This window comes from Rhinoraja longicauda, chromosome 9 (genome assembly GCF_053455715.1).
Source record: "Rhinoraja longicauda isolate Sanriku21f chromosome 9, sRhiLon1.1, whole genome shotgun sequence".
Taxonomy (NCBI): domain Eukaryota; kingdom Metazoa; phylum Chordata; class Chondrichthyes; order Rajiformes; family Arhynchobatidae; genus Rhinoraja; species Rhinoraja longicauda.
This window is the reverse complement of record NC_135961.1, coordinates 68433704-68451833: the sequence shown is the minus strand read 5'-3', so window position 1 is coordinate 68451833 and position 18130 is coordinate 68433704. Positions and strand designations below refer to the sequence as shown.

Genomic DNA, 18130 nt, shown 5'->3' with positions numbered 1-18130 from the left:
GGAATTTCTTTAGTCAGAGGGAGGTGAATCTGTGGGATTCTTTGCCACAGACGGCTATGGAGGCCACAAGTCAGTGGATATTTTTAAGGCAGAGATTGATAGATTCTTGATCAGTGCGGGTGTCAGGGGTTACGGGGAGAAGGCAGAAGAATGGGGTTAGGAGGGAGAGATAGAACAGCCATGATTGAATGGCGGAGTAGACTTGATGGGCCGAATGGCCTAATTCTGCTCCTATCACTTATGATCTTCTGAACTTCTCCACTGGGGGCTAGTCTGGCACCGGCAGGAGAATGGGGTTAGGAGGGAGAGATAGATCAGCCATGATGTTTTCAAGAGAGAGTTAGATTTAGCTCTGTGGGCTAAAGGAATCAAGGGATATTGGGGAGAAGGCGGGAACGGGGTACTGATTGTGGACGATCAGCCATGATCACATTGAATGGCGGCGCTGGCTCGAAGGGCCGAACGGCCTCCTCCTGCACCTATTGTCTATGTTTCTATAATCGAAAGGTGGAGTAGAACCGACGGGCCGAATGGCCTAATTCTGCTCCCATCACTTATGACCTTATGGAAGACATGGAATGCTGGAGTAACTCAGCGGGTCAGGCAGCATCTCGGGAGAGAAGGAATGGGTGTCGTTTCTCCACCCATTCCTTCTCTCCTGAGATGCTGCCTGACCCGCTGAGGTACTCCTGCATTTTTGTGTCTACCTTCGATTTTAACCAGCATCTGCAGTTTTTTTCCTATCGCTTATGACCGTATGTGGGCATGCAATCATCTTTAAACACTGAATGGTGGTGATATAGTCGAGGAGAGGGCTTGAAGCTTTTTGTGGTACTGAGTTTGACACGTGTTGGGCCACTGGAGTAGCATCCTCTGCTACACTCATTAACCTAGGCTGCCTTAGTGCCCTTATCATCTCAGCTGTGTGTTAATTCAGCTGCCTCAAGCTCCAAGCCAATTCCCAGAAGAAGTCATCAACAGCCTGTGTTTGAGCAGAAACATGCAAACAAAAATATCTGGAAACCGAAAGATCTTAATTGATAGAAACAAGGAACCGGTTCTGTCTTCCACGGCTCGTTTTAAACAGGAGGGAGACAAACTCTTTACTATGCCAACACAAATACAAGGAGCCTGAAAGATACTAATTTAGTTAGATAGAGCTCTCGGGGCTAGTGCAATCAAGGGATATGGGGAGAAGGCAGGCACGGGTTCCTGATTGTGGATGATCAGCCATGATCACAATGAATGGCGGTGCTGGCTCGAAGGGCCAAATCGCCTCCTCCTGCACCTATTTTCTATGTTTCTCTTTTTTTTAGATTTTTTTTTAGAGACACAGCGCGGAAACAGGCCCTTCGGCCCACCGGGTCCGCGCCGCCCAGCGATCCCCGCACACTAACACTATCCTACACCCACTAGGGACAATTTTTACATTTACCCAGTCAATTAACCTACAAACCTGCGCGTCTTCGGAGTGTGGGAGGAAACCGAAGATCTCGGAGAAAACCCACTCAGGTCACGGGGAGAACGTACAAACTCCGTACAGACGGCGCTCGTAGTCAGAATCGAACCTGAGTCTCCGGCGCTGCATTCGCTGTAAGGCAGCAACTCTACCGCTGCGCCACCGTGTTTCCAATTCTTAGAGACAAGGAACCAGTTCTTTTGCAGCTTTTTTTTTTTTTTAAAGGAGATATACTTTTATATGCACAAATAAAAATAGAAGGGGAGAGAGATATCTTAATTTAGTTCTTAAAAGGACAATGAAGTGCTGGAGCAATCATTTGGATATCAAGTGGAGATTGACAGATAATCAGGGCGTATGGGGAGAAGGCAGGCACGGCAGGGGAAGAGAAAAAGGCATTCTGGCCTTCCATCACAGTGAAGGAGGTGACTGGAGGAGACTCACTGTGATGGATGTTTCTTTTGTTTGGTGTTGTTTATGATTGTGTGTGTTATTGCATTTTTATTGATTATTCTTATTGGTCTTATTGTTGAACTGCGGGTAATTTTTCATTTCACTGCACATTTGTGTCAAATAAATGACTATTGACTATTGGGTTACTGATTGTGGATGATCAGCCGTGATCACAATGAATGGGGGTGCTAGCTCGAAGGGCCGAATGGCCTCCTCCTGCACCTATTTTCTATGTTTCTATGTGTTGGGAAATTCTACTCCATTTGATGTGAAACTAGCCAAAATCAGCTGGCTGGGAGGGGCCAACAGGCAGATAAAAGTATTTGCCCTTTCAGCAAGTGTCAGAGATGAATATTTCACTGTTTGACTACAAGTGTAATCCATTTCAGTGATTAACTATAATTTCAGTGTTGACTTAACAAATCCTTCACACGGTAACAGGGCCAGGAGCCTGTGGGAGAGGGTTGTAATGTTATTAAACTCCATTACTGCAGATGTAATTCCTTGAGCTGTAATCCCAGTATTGTTCAGTCTCAGGACCACAGAGAGAGAGATAACGAGCTACTTACAATATATTTGCTCTAGAAGGTTGGATTTGTAAAGAGCCCTGTCTGCCAGAGACAGGCAGGACTAACATGGGAACAAGAGGTTATGGGCTCCCGTGACCCAACGACCAGCGATTTCTCCAGGTGGAGACACAGCGAATACCGCGACCACATTTTGCCAACAATCCATGGCAACAAAATGCCAACGGCAGACACAATGGTAGTGCTGGAGTAACTCATGGAGCATGGAGAGGGGTGGGCAGTGGGTGAGGAGGGGGGGGTAGTGGGTGAGGGGAGAGCAAGGGGAGAAGAGAGGTGGGGTGGAGAGGAGTGAGGAGGTGGGGAGAGGGTGGTGGGGAGAAGGGAGGAGTGAGAGGGAGAGAGAGAAGACGGAAAAAGATGGGGGAGGGGGAATTGAAAGATATGTAGAAAGCCAGAGAGAGGACGAGAGGCAAGAATTTCATTGCTCTTGGGTAGACACAGAGTGCTGGAGTAACTCAGCGGGTCAGGCGGCATCTGTGGAGAACATGGATAGGTGACGTTTCACAGAGTGCTGGAGTATCTCAGCGGGTCAGGCAGCATCTGTGGAGAACATGGATAGGTGACGTTTCACAGAGTGCTGGAGTAACTCAGCGGGTCAGGCAGCATCTGTGGAGAACATGGATAGGTGACGTTTCACAGAGTGCTGGAGTAACTCAGCGGGTCAGGCAGCATCTGTGGAGAACATGGATAGGTGACGTTTCAGGATGGGACCCTTCTTCAGGCTGTAAGTCAGAGTCTGAAGAAGGGTCCTGATACATCACCCATCCGTTTTCTCCAGAGATACGTACGCTTCCTTACAGCGCCGGAGACCCGGGTTCCATCCCGACTACGGGTGCTGTCTGTACGGAGTTTGCACGTTCTCCCCGTGACCTGCGTGGGTTTTCTCCGAGATCTTCGGTTTCCTCCCACATTCCAAAGACGTGCAGGTTTGTAGGTTAACTGGCTTGGTGTAAATGTAAAATTGTCTCTAGTGTGTGTAGGATAGTGTTAGTGTGCGGGGATCGCTGGTCGGTGCGGACTCGGTGGGCTGAAGGGCCTGTTTCTGTGCTGTATCTCTCTAAACTCTGAACTCTAAACAAATTCTTCTGCTGTAGTATCGTAAGTGAAGCTAAAAGGGGAAATGATGAATGATACAGTGCCCTCCATAACGTTTGGGACAAAGACCCATCATTTATTTATTTGCCTCTGTACTCCACAATTTGAGATTTGAAATAGAAAAAAAATGACATGTGGTTAAAGTGCACATTGTCAGATTTTAATAAAGGCCATTTTTATACATTTTGGTTTCACCATGTAGAAATTACAGCAGTGTTTATACATAGTCCCCCCCATTTCAGGGCACCATAATGTTTGGGACACATGGCTTCACAGGTGTTTGTAATTGCTCAGGTGTGTTTAATTGCCTCCTTAATGCAGGTATAAGAGAGCTCTCAGTATCCAGTCTTTCCATCCCTTTGAAAACTGTTATTGCTGTTTATCAACATGAGGACCAAGGTTTGGCCAATGAAAGTTAAAGAAGCCATTATGAGACTGAGAAACAAGAATAAAACTGTTAGAGACATCAGCCGAACCTTAGGCTGACAAAATCAACTGTTTGGAACATCATTAAGAAGAAAGAGAACACTGGTGAGCTTACTAATCACAAAGGGACTGGCAGGCCAAGGAAGCCACAGCTGATGACAGAAGAATTCTCTCTATAATAAAGAAAAATCCCCAAACACCTGTCCGACAGATCAGAAACACTCTTCAGGAGGCAGGTGTGGATTTGTCAATGACCACTGTCTGCAGAAGACTTCATGAACAGAAATACAGAGGCTACACTGCAAGATGCAAACCACTAGTTAGACACACAAATAGGATGGCCAGGTTACAGTTTGCCAAGAAGTACTTAACAGAGCAACCACAGTTCTGGAGAAAAGTCTTGGGGACAGATGAGACGAAGATTAACTTATGTCAGAGTGATGGCAAGAGCAAAGTATTGAGGAGAGAAGGAACTGCCCAAGATCCAAAGCATACCACCTCATCTGTGAAACACGGTGGTGGGGGTGTTATGGCCTGGGCATATATGGCTGCTGAAGGTACTGGCTCACTTATCTTCATTGATGATACAACTGCTGATGGTAGTAGCATAATGGATTCTGAAGTGTATAGACACATCCGATCTGCTCAAGTTCAAACAAATGCCTCAAAACTCATTGGCCGGTGGTCCATTCTACAGCAAGACAATGATCCCAAACATACTGCTAAAGCAACAAAGGAGCTTTTCAAAGCTAAAAAATGGTCAATTCTTGAGTGCCCAAGTCAATCGCCCGATCTGAACCCAATTGAGCTTGCCTTTTATATGCTGAAGAGAAAACTGAAAGGGACTAGCCCCCAAAACAAGCATAAGCTAAAGATGGCTGCAATACAGGCCTGGCAGAGCATCACCAGAGAAGACACCCAGCAACTGGTGATGTCCATGAATCACAGACTTCAAGCAGTCATTGCATGTAAAGGATATGCAACAAAATACTAAACATGACTACTTTCATTTACATGACATTGCTGTGTCCCAAACATTATGGTGCCCTGAAATGGGGGGACTATGTATAAACACTGCTGTAATTTCTACATGGTGAAACCAAAATGTATAAAAATGGCCTTTATTAAAACCTGACAATGTGCACTTTAACCACATGTGATTTTTTTCTATTACAAATCTCAAATTGTGGAGTACAGAGGCAAATAAATAAATGATGGGTCTTTGTCCCAAACATTACGGAGGGCAGTGTTGCAGTTAATGTTGCTGGGTTGAGGGACATTAGTCAAATTCTCTGAGTAATTCCTGTAAATGCACTTCTCCGGGTGGCCATTTTACTCTCTGAAATCTGTGACGGGCTCATGCACGTTTCTGTATTATTGATGACAAATTACCGTAAGTCTGCGTGGCAGAGATTAAATAAAAAATGCTGAGATTCAAGGGTGATGTATATCAGTCATAAATTATTGGCAGTGTGCGCGCAGAGTGTGGGATACAAACCAGTGTTTAGCTGCAAAAATAGGATGGCCAAGTTACAGTTTGCCAATAAATACTTAAAAGGGCAACTACAATAGACAATAGACAATAAGTGCAGGAGGAGGCCATTCAGCCCTTCGAGCCAGCACCGCCATTCAATGTGATCATGGCTGATCACCCACAATCAGTACCCCGTTCCTGCCTTCTCCCCATACCCCCTGACTCCGCTATCCTTAAGAGCTCTATCTAGCTCTCTCTTGAATGCATTCGGAGAATTGGCCTCCACTGCCTTCTGAGGCAGAGAATTCCACAGATTTACAACTCTCTGACTGAAAAAGTTTTTCCTCATCTCCGTTCTAAATGGCCTACCCCTTATTCTTAAACTGTGGCCCTTGGTTCCGGACTCCCCCCAACATTGAGAACATGTTTCCTGCCTCTAACGTGTCCAACCCCTTAATGATCTTATACGTTTCGATAAGATCTCCTCTGGCAAAAGGTCTTGTGGATAGATGAGACAAAGATTAACATATTCCCAATCTCGTTGTATCCCTGTACAATGACAATAAAGATATATTGTATTGTATATCAGAATGATGGCAAGAGCAAAGTATGGAGGAGAGAAGGAACTGCCCAAGACCCAAAGCATACCACCTCATCTGTGAAACACGGTGGTGGGGGTGTTATGGCCTGGGCATGTATGGCCGCTGAAGGTACTGGCTCACTTATCTTCATTGATGATAATACAAATACAAGCATCATTGCTGGACTTGTTGGACGGTAGCTCTGTGTCCTGTACCACTTGCATTGCAGGTTGAATGGGAATATCTGCAAAGGCAGTGGAAGCAAGGAACTGTAGCCGCTGGTTGACGAAACTCAGCGGGTCAGGCAGCATCACTGGAGAACAATAATAATAATAATAATAATAATACATTTTATTTGTCATATGTAGGTTGGCACAGGTTCAACAGTACAATGAAATGTATTTGACAAGACAACGGGTCACCTCAGCAGTAGGTTTACTAGGTTAATTCCCAGAATGGCGGGACTGTCATATGTTGAAAGACTGGAGCGACCAGGTTGTTATACACTGGAATTTAGAAGGATGAGAGGAGATCTTATCGAAACGTATAAGATTATTAAGGGGTTGGACACGTTAGAGGCAGGAAACATGTTCCCAATGTTGGTGAAGTCCAGAACAAGGGGTCACAGTTTAAGAATAAGGGGTAGGCCATTTCGAACTGAGATGAGGAAAAACTTTTTCAGTCAGAGAGTTGTGAATCTGTGGAATTCTCTGCCTCAGAAGGCAGTGGAGGCCAATTCTCTGAATGCATTCAAGAGAGAGCTGGATAGAGCTCTTAAAGATAGCAGAGTCAGGGGGTATGGGGAGAAGGCAGGAACGGGGTACTGATTGAGAATGATCAGCCATGATCACATTGAATGGCGGTGCAGGCTCGAAGGGCCGAATGGCCTCCTCCTGCACCTATTGTCTATTGTCTATAATATTCCAAGGATAAATAAGATTTTTTTAAATGACATTAGTAAGGTAAAAAGAAAATATTAAAAATAATCAACATATATGATGTGAAATGTGTTTATGAATTCAGAAGCCTGATGGCCTGATGGTAGAAACTGTTGTTAAGTCTGGTGGTACGTGCAGCCACACTCCTGTATCGTCTGCCTGACGGTAACAAGGAGACCAGCCTGTGTGCTGGGTGGCTGTGGTCCTTGATGATGCTGTGTGCCTTCCACAGGCACCGCCGATAGAACATGTCCTGAATGGCCGGGAGACAGTTGCCAGTGATGTGCTGTGCCATCTTCACCACTCTCTGTAGTGATTTGTGGCCGTGGGCAGAACAGTTCCCGTACCAGACTGTAATGCAGCCCGTCAGCAGCAGGCTCTCGATGGGGCATCTGTAGAAGTTTGTGAGGATGCTGGCGTTCATGCCAAACTTCCTCAGTCTTCACAGGGAAAAGAGCCGCTGGTGGGGCCTTCTTTGTTATTGTGTCCGTGTGCAGTGTCCAGGAAAGTTCCTCAGTGATGTGCACACCGAGGGACTTAAAGCTGCTGACCCTTTCAACCTCAGCATCACCGATGTGGATAGGGAAGTGTCCATTCGCCTGCTATCTCCTGTAGTCCACCATCATCTCTTTAGTTTTGCTGACATTGACAGAGAGGTTATGTTCCTGGCACCAGCTGTTTAGTGCCTTTACCTCCTCTCTGTAGGCCATTTCATTGTTGTCTGTGATCAGGCCCAAGATGGTCGTGTCGTCAGCAAACTTTAGGATGCTGTTTGAGCTGTGCTTAGCAGTACAGAACATGGATAGGTGACATTTCACAGAGAGCTGGAGTAACTCAGCGGGTCAGGCAGCATCTGTGGAGAACATGGATAGGTGACGTTTCACAGAGTGCTGGAGTAACTCAGCGGGTCAGGCAGCATCTGTGGAGAGAAGGAATCGGTGACGTTTCAGGTCTGGACCCTACTTCTTACTGGGTTAATGTTGTTTAACCTGTGAGATGAGGGAACACCATCTACTGCCGTGAGCCGTCATGAGCAGGCACTCTGTGTCAGAGGCGGGAATTGTTTAGAGCAGAGATCTGCATAGAACGCAGTTTTCGGTGCCTCTCCTGAACATGCCTTGTGCTGTCAGGCAGTGCAAGCTTCAGTGAGCAGTTTGCCCACAAGTGCAAACGGCAAGACATTATTTCATCATCTTCTGAAGCGGATTCTCATTTCAATTGTGTCGCTTTGGTTCAGCTCCCGTTGAGAGTTCAGCTGAGATTACAGGGTACTTTCCCAATTGGCACGTTTCTGGAGGAGAGAGAGGATTCGGAGCGTTCAGAATGCGTCAGGTAACTGTTGAGGTAACGGGTCAGAAAGATGAGTGGGAAGGACCTGCAGATGCCGGTTTAAACCGATGATAGACACGAAACGCATTGTACATTGGGCCAAGTGTGCAGGTAGTGGGATAACACATAGAACTGGGATAACATGGGCGGCTCGGTGGAGCAGTAGGTAGAGTTGCTGCCTCACAGAGCCAGAGACCCGGGTTCCATCCCGACTACGGGTGCTGTCTGTACGGAGTTTGCACGTTCTCCCCGTGACCTGCGTGGGTTTTCTCCAAGATCTTCGGTTTCCTCCCACACTCCACAGGCGTGCAAGTGGGTGATAAATGGTGTGGGTATGAATGGTGTAGGTGTGTTGAAGATTGTTCGTGTGCGGGGATCGCTGGTCGGTGCGGACTCGGTGGGCCTGTTTCCACACTGTATCTCTAAATTAAACTAAACTAAAGTAGGGTTAGCAGGTGATTGATGGTCGGCTTGGGCCAAAGGGCCTGTTTCCATGATGTATCTCTAAACTCTAAACCTCTATCAGGTCTAGGGTTGCCAACTTCCTCAATCCCAAATAAGGGACAAAAGTGGACGTCACCGCCCCGCACCCCACGTGACCTCACCCAGCTTCCGCTCCACCAATGGCAGCCGTCCGGAACTTCGAGCCAGCACCGCCATTCATTTTGATCATGGCTGATCGTCCACAATCAGTAACCCGTGCCTGCCTTCTCCCCATCTCCCTTGATTCCGTTAGCCCCTAGAGCTCTATCTAACTCTCTTTTAAATCCATCCAGTGAATTGGCCTCCACTGCCCTCTGTGGCAGAGAATTCCACAAATTCACAACTCTCTGGGTGAAAAAGTTCCTTCTCACCTCAGTTTTAAATGGCCTCCCCTTTATTCTTAGACTGTGTGGCTCCTGGTTCTGGACTCCCCCAACATTGGGAACATTTTTCCTGCATCTAGCTTGTCCAGTCCTTTTATAATTTTATATGTTTCTATAAGATTCCCTCTCACCCTTATAAACTCCAGTGAATACAAGCCTAAAGCTGGTTTAATCCGAATAAAGACATATAATGCTGGAGTAACTCAGCGGGGCAGACAGCATTAGGGTTGCCAAATTCCTCAATCCCAAATAAGGGACAAGGTGACGTCACCGCCCCGCGCCCCACGTGACCTCACCCAGCCAGCGGCCACGTGCTCCCGCTCCACCAATGGCGGCCAACCCGGGCCAGGAGGCGGGTTGCTACGCAACCTCCGTTCGGCAGCGCCCGGGCCTCCGGGCCTACAATGTCCGGGCCTACACTGTCCGGGCCTACAGTGGCTCCCGGGCCTAGAGTGTCCGGGCCTACACTGTCCGGGCCTACACTGTCCGGGCCTACAGTGTCCGGGCCTACAGTGTCCGGGCCTACAACGTCCGGGCCTACAACGTCCGGGCCTACAGTGTCCGGGCCTACAGTGCCCCCCAGGTCTAATACGGGACAAGTGCGGTCCCGTGTGGGCCAAACCAATTTAGTCCAATAAACGGGATGTCCTGGCTAATCCGGGACAGTTGGCAACTGTAATCAGGTCACCTCTTCTGCAGTTTCCCTGAAACTGATCAAAGAACCTGCGGTTAAAACAATCTTTGTTCCACATCTGGGTGCAGACGCTGGTTTGATAAACACTTACTTGCTCTGGAATATTTAATGCCAATCACAATTTCTAATTATGAGCCATTCAAACTCCCTCCTCCCTCTGTGCAAATACACATGAAGGATTGTTTGGAAAAAAACACTGCAGGCAAGGATCAGAAGTGTAATTTGTAAATGAGTTTCAAAAGTGACAACAACTTCCAACGTTCCCCCAGGCTCCCAGCTCACTCCTCCTGTGAAACCAGGACTGGTATTGGAGCAGGAGAGAATTTAAACTCAGTTAAACGAAACACACACCAGGCCTGGATAGAGCGTGCAGGAACTGCAGATAGAAACATAGAAACACAGAAAATAGGTGCAGGAGGAGGCCATTCGGCCCTTCGAGCCAGCACCGCCATTCATTTTGATCATGGCTGATCGTCCACAATCAGTAACCCGTGCCTGCCTTCTCCCCATCTCCCTTGATTCTGCTAGCCCCTAGAGCTCTATCTAACTCTATCTTAAATCCATCCAGTGAATTGGCCTCCACTGCCCTCTGTGGCAGAGAATTCCACAAATTCACAACTCTCTGGGTGAAAAAGTTCCTTCTCACCTCAGTTTTAAATGGCCTCCCCTTTATTCTAAGACTGTGTGGCCCCTGGTTCTGGACTCCCCCAACATTGGGAACATTTTTCCTGCATCTAGCTTGTCCAGTCCTTTTATAATTTTATATGTTTCTATAAGATTCCCTCTCACCCTTATAAACTCCAGTGAATACAAGCCTAAAGCTGGTTTAATCCGAATAAAGACATATAATGCTGGAGTAACTCAGCGGGGCAGACAGCATTAGGGTTGCCAAATTCCTCAATCCCAAATAAGGGACAAGGTGACGTCACCGCCCCGCGCCCCACGTGACCTCACCCAGCCAGCGGCCACGTGCTCCCGCTCCACCAATGGCGGCCAACCCGGGCCAGGAGGCGGGTTGCTACGCAACCTCCGTTCGGCAGCGCCCGGGCCTCCGGGCCTACAATGTCCGGGCCTACACTGTCCGGGCCTACAGTGGCCCCCGGGCCTAGAGTGTCCGGGCCTACACTGTCCGGGCCTACAGTGTCCGGGCCTACAGTGTCCGGGCCTACAACGTCCGGGCCTACAACGTCCGGGCCTACACTGTCCGGGCCTACAGTGTCCGGGCCTACAGTGTCCGGGCCTACAACGTCTGGGCCTACAACGTCCGGGCCTACAGTGCCCCCCAGGTCTAATACGGGACAAGTGCGGTCCCGTGTGGGCCAAACCAATTTAGTCCAATAAACGGGATGTCCTGGCTAATCCGGGACAGTTGGCAACTGTAATCAGGTCACCTCTTCTGCAGTTTCCCTGAAACTGATCAAAGAACCTGCGGTTAAAACAATCTTTGTTCCACATCTGGGTGCAGACGCTGGTTTGATAAACACTTACTTGCTCTGGAATATTTAATGCCAATCACAATTTCTAATTATGAGCCATTCAAACTCCCTCCTCCGTCTGTGCAAATACACATGAAGGATTGTTTGGAAAAAAACACTGCAGGCAAGGATCAGAAGTGTAATTTGTAAATGAGTTTCAAAAGTGACAACAACTTCCAACGTTACCCCAGGCTCCCCGCTCACTCCTCCTGTGAAACCAGGACTGGTATTGGAGCAGGAGAGAATTTACACTCAGTTAAACGAAACACACACCAGGCCTGGATAGAGCGTGCAGGAACTGCAGATAGAAACATAGAAACACAGAAAATAGGTGCAGGAGGAGGCCATTCGGCCCTTCGAGCCAGCACCGCCATTCATTTTGATCATGGCTGATCGTCCACAATCAGTAACCCGTGCCTGCCTTCTCCCCATCTCCCTTGATTCTGCTAGCCCCTAGAGCTCTATCTAACTCTATCTTAAATCCATCCAGTGAATTGGCCTCCACTGCCCTCTGTGGCAGAGAATTCCACAAATTCACAACTCTCTGGGTGAAAAAGTTCCTTCTTACCTCAGTTTTAAATGGCCTCCCCTTTATTCTAAGACTGTGTGGCCCCTGGTTCTGGACTCCCCCAACATTGGGAACATTTTTCCTGCATCTAGCTTGTCCAGTCCTTTTATAATTTTATATGTTTCTATAAGATTCCCTCTCACCCTTATAAACTCCAGTGAATACAAGCCTAAAGCTGGTTTAATCCGAATAAAGACATATAATGCTGGAGTAACTCAGCGGGGCAGACAGCATTAGGGTTGCCAAATTCCTCAATCCCAAATAAGGGACAAGGTGACGTCACCGCCCCGCGCCCCACGTGACCTCACCCAGCCAGCGGCCACGTGCTCCCGCTCCGCCAATGGCGGCCAACCCGGGCCAGGAGGCGGGTTGCTACGCAACCTCTGTTCGGCAGCGACCGGGCCTCCGGGCCTACAATGTCCGGGCCTACAGTGTCCGGGCCTACAGTGTCCGGACCTACATTGTCCGGACCTACACTGTCTGGATCTACACTGTCCGGGCCTACACTGTCCGGGCCTACAGTGTCCGGGCCTACAGTGTCCGGGCCTACAGTATCCAGGCCTACAGTGTCCAGGCCTACAGCGTCTGGGCCTACAGCGCCCCCCCCCCGGGTCTAATAGGGGACAAGGGCGGTCCCGTATGGGACACACCAATTTAGCCCAAAATAGGGAATGTCCCGGCTAATACGGGACAGTTGGCAACCCTAGGCAGCATGGATGTGGAGAGGATGTTTCCACTAGTGGGAGAGTCTAGGACCAGAGGGCACAGCCTCAGAATTAAAGGACGTTCTTTTAGGAAGGCGATGAGGAGGATTTTCTTCAGTCAGAGGGCGGTGAATCTGTGGAATTCTTTGCCACAGACGGCTGTGGAGGCCACAAGTCAGTGGATATTTTTAAGGCAGAGATAGGTAGATTCTTGATTAGTGCGGGTGTCAGGGGTTATGGGGAGAAGGCAGGAGAATGGGGTTAGGAGGGAGAGATAGATCAGCCATGATTGAATGGCGGAGTAGACTTGAATGGCCGAATGGCCTAATTCTGCTCCTATCACTTATGATCTTCTGAACTTCTCCACTGGGGGCTAGTCTGGCACCGGCAGCTTAGCAGCAACAGGATACGGCATAAGTTCAGAGTTGAAGCAAGCCCTTCTCCAAAGTCACATTCAAACTGGGGGAGTGTGTGTAGGAACAGACTGTAGAAGGAGCTCGACCCTTCACAGAGAATGGTGGTGCTGGCTTGAAGGGCCGAATGGCCTCCTCCTGCACCTATTTTCTATGTTTCTATGATTAAATCTTTCCCCCCTTGCGTTAAAGCTGTGTCCTCTGGTATACAGACGTTGCCTGTCTCTCCAACTTACAAATCTTATTCCTCTCTTGGACAAAATGTCTAGTGCCACTAAAAATATCTCACTTTCAGGAGTGTTCAAACAGGCTGCCAAGTCTAGACAATCTGAAGAAAAAACCGAAACACAAACACTGGTTTATTTTACAGGCCCACTATGGCACTAAAGTGGCGTGCATAAAATCACTCTGAACAGAATGTTTTGTTGCTACTCAGAAATACAAGAAACTTGCAGATGCTGGGATCGTCAACAAAACACAAAGTGCTGGAGGAACTCAACGGGGTCAGGCAGCATCTGTGGAGAACATGGATAGGTGACGTTTCACAGAGTGCTGGAGTAACTCAGTGGGTCAGGCAGCATCTGTGGAGAACATGGATAGGTGACGTTTCACAGAGTGCTGGAGTAACTCAGCGGGTCAGGCAGCATCTGTGGAGAACATGGATAGGTGACGTTTCACAGAGTGCTGGAGTAACTCAGCGGGTCAGGTAGCATCTGTGGAAAACTCCAGCACTCTGTGAAACGTCACCTATCCATGTTCTCCACAGATGCTGCCTGACCCGCTGAGTTACTCCAGCACTCTGTATCCATCTACCATTTTCACTTGGCTTGATGTCAGGGTTTGTGTGATACTGTTCCTGTGAAGCCTCTCCAACCAATTTACTCCCTAAATAAATACAGATTATGTGGTGACCTCTCTGTTTGAGTGACTTCGAACCACAACATGCTGTGTGGTTTATATAACCACACGTAGGCCTGATAATGACACCGTTAAAGAGAGGCAGCTTTCAAAACATACGATTGATTATTGTGAACTACTTTTGCATTTGCCATCACACTGTTGCTAAAGCACAGAAACATCCGAGTTTAGTTTAGTTTAGTTTAGAGATACAGCGCGGAAACAGGCCCTTCGGCCCACCGGGTCCGTGCCGACCAGCGATCCCCGCACACTAACACTGTCCTACACCCACTAGGGACAATTTTTACATTTACCAAGCCAATTAACCTACAAACCTGCACGTCTTTGGAGTGTGGGAGGAAACCGAAGATCTCGGAGAAAACCCACGCAGGTCACGGGGAGAACGTACAAACTCCGTACAGACAGCGCCCGTAGTCGGGATGGAACCTGGGTCTCCGGCGCTGTGAGGCAGCAACTCTACCGCTGCGCCACCGTGACCGCCCGCATTTATTGATGAGAGTAAAACATGCCCTGCTTTTGTATTGAGTGTGGGGACTGGTGGGAAGGGGGAAAAAAGCTCGCTAAAGAATAGAGTCATTGAGACATAAAGCTTGGAAACAGGCCCTTCAGCCCCACTTGTCCATGCTCACCATGATTTTGGGGCAGCACGGTGGCACAGCGGTGGAGTTTCTGCCTCACGGCGCCGGAGACCCGACTACGGGCGCTGTCTGTACGGAGTTTGTACGTTCTCCCCGTGACCTGCGTTGGTTTTCTCCGAGATCTTCGGTTTCCTCCCACACTCCAAAGACGTACAGGTTTGTAGGTTAATTGGCTTGGTATAAATGTAAATTGTTCCTTGTGTGTGTAGGATAGTGTTAGTGTGCGGGGATCGCTGGTCGGCGCGGACCCGGTGGGCCAAACGGCCTGTTTCCACGCTGTATCTCTAAACTAAATTAAACTAAACTAAACTAAAAATCCCCAGTCTAAGTTAGCCCCACTTGCCTGTATTTGGCCCATGTCCATCAAAGCTCTTCCTGCACACACACATGTCCACAGACGCAAAAATCTGCAGTAACTCAGCGGGTCGGGCGGCATCTGGGGAAAAGGAACAGGTGATGTTTCGAGTGAAGACACCTGTCCAAATGTTTTTAAGCAGGGTCCTTGACCTGAAACGTCACCTATCCATGTTCTCCACAGATGCTGCCTGACCCGCTGAGTTACTCCAGCACTCTGTGAAACGTCACCTATCCATGTTCTCCACAGATGCTGCCTGACCCGCTGAGTTACTCCAGCACTCTGTGAAACGTCACCTATCCATGTTCTCCACAGATGCTGCCTGACCCGCTGAGTTACTCCAGCATTTTCAGTTCAGCTCAGTTCAGTTCAATTTAGTTTATTGTCACGTGTACCGAGATACAGTGAAAAGCTTTTGTGCCAACCAGTCAACAGAAAGACACCACATGATTACAATCGAGTCATTCACAGTGCACAGATACATGATAAGGGAATAACGTTTAGTGCAAGGTAAAGCCAGCAAAGTCCGATCACGGATAGTCCGAGGGTCACCAATGGGGTAGATAGTAGTTCAGGACTGTCTTACCAAGTAGTTCAGGAGTTGCAGCCTCACATCCAGCCAGCTCCTAGCTATTGATCCAGACTGTATCCTGCTCAGAACAAGAAGCTAATGGTTCAATGGTTCAGGTGCCTGATAACAGCCGGGAAGAAACTGTCCCTGAATCTGGAGGTGTGCGTTTTCACACTTCTGTACCTCTTGCCCGATGGGAGAGGGGAGAAGAGGGAGTGGCCGGGGTGAGACTGGTCCTTGATGATGCTGCTGGCCTTGCCGAGGCAGCGTGAGATGTAGATGGAGTCAATGGAAGGGAGGTTGGTTTGTGTGTGTGATGGTCTGGGCTGCTGGCCTTGCCGAGGCAGCGTGAGGTCTAGATGGAGTCAATGGAAGGGAGGTTGGTTTGTGTGATGGTCTGGGCTGCATCCACAACTCTCTGCGATTTCTTGCGGTCTTGGATGGAGCTGTTGCCAAACCAATAAAAGGACGTAAGTTTAAGAAAGGGTGGAATTACTTTTATATGCTATGCCTATCTTTGGTTTAAACCTGCACCTGCAGTTCCTTCCTACGCTGTTAAGCATCGGCGATCGTCAAACTGCAGGAGTTAAAACCATCCCTGTAGATGGGAAACAACCTCTGAATGCCTGAATCTACTTATGTTAATCCACTCCAACGCTGAGCACTTTCACAAATATTTAATGATCCCTTTCTTTAAATGCATTTACAAGGATCGCGCGGTGTAAACACAAAGAAAGCTGCACCGAAGTCTGGTTTAGTTTAGAGATACAACGCAGAAACAGGCCCTTCGGCCCACCGGGTCCGCGCCGACCAGCGATCCCCGCACAATAAACACCATCCTACACTCCTATCGATTCCCCTACGCTGGGCAAGAGACTCTGTGCATCTACCCGATCTATTCCTCTAGTTATTGTATACACCTCTATAAGATCACCCCTCATCCTCCACTTTCATGGACAGTTGGATGTGCACAGCTTTGAGCAGATGTTGCCAAGACTAGAGGGTGTGAGCTACAGGGAGAGGTTGAGTAGGCTGGGTCTCTATTCCATGGAGCGCAGGAGGATGAGGGGTGACCTTATAGAGGTGTACAAAGTTATGAGAGGAATAGATCGGGTAGATGCACAGAGTCTCTTGCCCAGAGTAGGGGAATCGAGGACCAGAGAACATAGGGTCAAGGTGAAGGGGGAAAGATTTAATAGGAATCTGAGGGGTAACATTTTCACACAGAGGGTGGTGGGTGTATGGAACGAGATGCCAGAGGAGGTAGTTGAGGCTGGGACTATCCCATCATTTAAGAAACAGTTAGACAGGTACATGGACAGGACAGGTTTGGAGGGATATGGACCAAGTGCAGGCAGGTGGGACTAGTGTAGCTGGGACAGTGTGGGCGGGTTGGGCTGAAGGGCCTGTTTCAACACTGTTTTAATCTATGACTCTATGACTCTAATAATGAACATCAGGGATGGCTAATCTGTGTCACTCTCTGTGACTCTCGTGATCAACAAACTCATCAGGAAGGCTGGCTCTGTCCTGGGGGCAGAGTTGGAGCTGGATTCAGGGGAGGGGGTCTTGGAGGGGAGGATGCTCCTCAAACTGTGAAGCATCCTGGACAATACAGCTCACCCCCTCTCCATGACACACTGGTCAACCCGAGGAGCACCTTCAGCAACAGACTGGTCCCACCAAGATACAGCACAGAATGCCACAGGAGATCCTTCTTCCCTGCGGCTTCAAACTGGACAACTCCTCCCCCTTCTGTCATGGGGTAGACTGAGACTGAGACTGACTCCCCATCCCCACCCACCCCCCCCCCCACCTAATCTTTGCACATCCCCCAATCATTTCCACTCCTCACTTTAATTTCACGTTTCATGTATCTTGGGTTTTATGACTGTCGGCAGATCAATTTCCCTCCTGGGATAAATATCATATCATAGAACACAGACAATAGGTGCAGGAGGAGGCCATTCGGCCCTTTGAGCCAGCACCGCCATTCGATGTGATCATGGTTGATCATTCTCAATCAGTACCCCGTTCCTGCCTTCTCCCCATACCCCTTGATTCCGTTAGCCCCAAGAGCTAAATCTAACTCTCTCCTGAATACATCTAGTGAATTGGCCTCCACTGCCCTCTGTGGCAGAGAATTCCACAGATTCACAACTCTCTGGGTGAAAACGTTTTTCCTCATCTCAGTCCTAAATGGCCGACCCCTTATTCTTGAACTGTGTGACCCCTGGTTCTGGACTCCCCCAACATGGGGAACAATTTTCCTGCATCTAGCGTGTCCAATCCCTTAAGAATTTTACACTGGATAGACTCGGCTTGTACTAAAGACTGGATAGACTCGGCTTGTACTCGCTGGAATTTAGAAGATTGAGGGGGGATCTTATAGAAACTTACAAAATTCTTAAGGGGTTGGACAGGCTAGATGCAGGAAGATTGTTCCCGATGTTGGGGAAGTCCAGAACAAGGGGTCACAGTTTAAGGATAAGGGGGAAGTCTTTTAGGACCGAGATGAGAACGTTTTTTTTCACACAGAGAGTGGTGAATCTGTGGAATTCTCTGCCACAGAAGGTAGTTGAGGCC

The 18130-nt window shown here is 48.4% G+C and overlaps 1 protein-coding gene across 1 annotated transcript in view; it reads left to right on the top strand.

Moving 5' to 3' along the window:
- Positions 1-18130, top strand: part of LOC144597044 (homeobox protein Meis1) — a 211959-nt gene that overhangs the window by 147224 nt on the left and 46605 nt on the right. The window lies entirely within an intron of this gene.